General features: G+C 36.4%; 1 long non-coding RNA gene across 1 annotated transcript; it reads right to left on the bottom strand.

Annotated features, from left to right (window-relative positions):
- Window positions 1–408: 408 nt before the first annotated feature.
- Window positions 409–2,714, bottom strand: LOC117321377. Its single transcript, XR_004531340.1, has 2 exons — window positions 2,634–2,714; window positions 409–924 (listed from the first exon to the last, which is right to left on the bottom strand). It is a non-coding gene; the product is annotated as an uncharacterized LOC117321377 (long non-coding RNA).
- Between the last annotated feature and the right edge of the window lie 961 nt (window positions 2,715–3,675).

Here is a 3,675-nt window from a genome sequence, read left to right on the forward strand (position 1 = left end):
TTCCCTGGTCACCAGTAATCTCCCGGCCCAGTCTCGTTCCCTGGTCACTAGTAATCTCCCGGCCGTGTGTCACTACCTAGTCACCAGTAATCTCCCGACCCAGTCTCACTACCTGGTCACCAGTAATCTCCCGGCCAAGTCTCACTACCTGGTCACCAGTAATCTCCCGGTCTAGTCTCACTACCTGATCACCAGCAATTATCCGGCCAAGAAATCGCTATCTGGTCACTTACATTTGCCCAACCAAGTCTCAGTACGTAGTCACCGGTAACCAAGAGTCAACACTATCTACAAGATGTACTAACAATATCAGACGACAACTAATAAGTATACAGAATTTGGTATCGATCCACTTCAAAGATACATATGTTTGTAACCAGTGTTATAAAATAAAAACATATCACTCTGTTGTAAACAGTTACCTTTTATTACAAAAATAGTCGATAATTGCTTATTCTAAATGTACACAGATTACAATGTGTTTGGTGATAATGTCGCATATCAGTTGATGTTAGATATAAAACGTTCATATGTTTCAAGTTGGTATAGAAATTTGTCAAAATGTGTGAACTGACTTTGTTACGGCCAACTTAATTATCACGTGATCAGCTCGCGTTTGTGTCTGTTATTGTAGACATACTAATAGAGCTGAAAGATCCGGATGGAGTTGTCATAATAATCAGTGACCACAAACTTGTCACCATGAACAGATATTGTCAATAGATGTTTCTGACGCCATCTTCCCAGGCAACTCCTTCGTGATGTAGGTCCCCAGACATTCCTGACAGAAGCAGTGGAGACAGGGTAAGGACTTTGGTTTCTGAAGTCTCTCCAGACAGATAGGACATTCCAGTACGTGTAAGTCCAGTTCCGGAGGGTGTCCACCTTCAGCCATTTTAAGGTTCACGAAGGATATACAGTGATCTGAAAAAGGGGAAATTTTACTGCATTTTTTTTCTAGAATAGTTTTAACAATTAACAATTTAAGTGTTTTAAACTCTAAAAAATGTATTGCTACAGCTTTTCACTTTTTATTGATTTTGTTTTATGACGTCATTTAAAGATGATGTTGCTATTGTCCCTCTCTCAATTCATCCCTTATAACCGTTCCCCTTACTAAAATCATCCAATTACTCGTGTCTATTAATTCTCTTCCTCTCTGCCGTTTCTCACTCTTCTTCCTCTGTACATCGCTCCGATTCATCCCCTCCTCCGTCCTTATCTCAATTCCCATCATCTCCTCTTCCTCTTTCAATCAACCCTCCCCCATAATTCTCTCAATCCATCCCCTGTCCGACCCGTCCTCACTCATCCCTCTCCAACTCCATCCAATTCCGTTGCTTCAGGAGTTTAATTCTGATGTATCGAAATTTTCTGTGATGACATATCGACCAGGGTTGATAGCATGAGGAACCTTTATCGGTTACTAAGGAGACTTGCCGGTCCTCATAATCTCTCATTCAATATACATTTGAAATATATACAATAAAACAATGTGCTGAGCTAAAACCACCCTATCCTAATAAGTAATATTACACCAGATGTAAATGGAAACTATATTTACTTCACAATTACGCGGCAATTTGTATATCATATCCGCGGCACCACAATGAGACAATCATTAAACAAATACACCTCACGCATGCGTCTCACACACAGGGAAGGCCGTAGTCTTAAGTCACCTTAGTTGTTGATAGGACTTCACACATTACTAACATTACTAAACAAAACAAACAAGTTGTATCGAAGTATTTCAATCCCACATGATTGACCAGATGGAAGCGTAAAAAATGTCAATATGAAGGAGAACATTGATCTCGGACAGCCTAGTTTGTTACAATTTACCAATGTGCCACCCGACCAATCTCGGCTAGCTTTCGCTCCGTATACAACTTTCTGTATCTTAATAAGGTACAGACACAGGCGTCTGCATCTGGTAAGTATTGAAAGAAAAAGTATCATCTTTCCTCCTATTCATACTAACCAGAAGCAGACGCCTGTGGTACAAACACTAGCATTTGCAGGTTTATTTGAGAATGAAACTTTTCCCGATAATTCACAATGTTATAATATATTATTTATCAGTGAAATACATTACTTGAATGAACATGATTCTTATCACCAGTGTGTCTTCTAAACAACATATTATACACAATAATAGAGTATTCCTGAATTTTTCACCGTTAAAGTTTTTTTTTAGGATGCATAACTTTAATGATCTCTCCAAAAGATATGGGGGGGGGGGGGGGGGGGGGGGGTCCATTATACGATTATACGACAGAGGGATGTCTAGTCTCAAATAAAACAAAACCCAGAAATACCTATATATTTAAATATAGGTACTTATGGCTATTTTAATATAAGACTAGACATGCCCCTGTGATCATACGTCTATAACCGGACGTGTGACAGTCAGGAAATAATAATCATAGACTCTACGACATTTACATAATACCAAGAACTCATACAACAGGATGTCGCGTTTTCAATTTCCATTTGTGAAGCTCTGAATACAGCGGCTGTTTATCAGCTTACAAATGCATGTAATATATATATTATACCAACTATACCTATCTATTGTGTATAATACAGTAAGTCGGAGTATCAATGTCAGTTTTAGCCGTAATACTCACCCTCAAATGCTCTAAACTACGATAAAACCATCGATCTTTTCAAGGCGACGAGTCATTCCTTTACTTCCTTGTCGTTTATAATATACAGATCACTGGCGGCGGGCGGTATCGTGATTCCGGATATCGCAACATTAAACGGTATGTTAATGTTTTATGAACTAAAGTATATATCGCTTTCTGCGTAGAATTCGTTCATTTTTTTATATATATATATTTAATTAAATTACCGGTATACTAAATAAATGTTATCTCCATCAACAAATCAAAATTTAATGTTAATAAATACAGTTTTATTTACCCCGTGCCTGTATCTATAATGTTAGACTGTAATGTCAATGCTATTTGATTATCTATATATGTTTATTTTAGTTTTATATCTTAAACATCAATATAACTAATGATGTGTCGATAGGTCAAGTACGTAATAACGACGGTATGAACCAACCTAGGTACTGGGTCCTAACAAAAAGTTTTGTTTTTTTTTGTTTTTTTAGTTTGTTTTTTTTTTGTTTCTTAAATAACGTCCTGTTAACCTATGGTCAGTATACCAGACAACTGCCCCACGAAGGTTTCGATGGTAAGTTATGTCATTTAGATACACATCTGGTTAAAAACAGTTCTTATTTAGCAAGTTTATGGAGAGTTTGGGGTATACTGTTTTAAAATGAATCCTGGAGCTTTTACTTTGAATTTGTAAAAAATGAAAAATAAGAAATATGGAAATATATACGTCATTGTAGATTACTTAAATTTCAATTTTGATTTGATAAAGAGTAAAAATTAATACACAACTTAAAGTGATTGTTATTTGTATGTACGTCCTTGATACGACATACATTCCGTATATTCTGGCAAGTTATTCCTTATAGATACATATCTGATTAAAACGTTTCTTTTCTATACGATCATAGAGTGTTTCGGTATATATATTTCAGAATGTCTCTTGAGGCATTGCGTATCTACGGTAGGAAAATAAAGACATATGTAAAATATGTACTATACATCTGAACCGGTCAATACAGATAGTTACACCTTCATTTTA

This window comes from Pecten maximus, unplaced genomic scaffold (genome assembly GCF_902652985.1).
Source record: "Pecten maximus unplaced genomic scaffold, xPecMax1.1, whole genome shotgun sequence".
Taxonomy (NCBI): domain Eukaryota; kingdom Metazoa; phylum Mollusca; class Bivalvia; order Pectinida; family Pectinidae; genus Pecten; species Pecten maximus.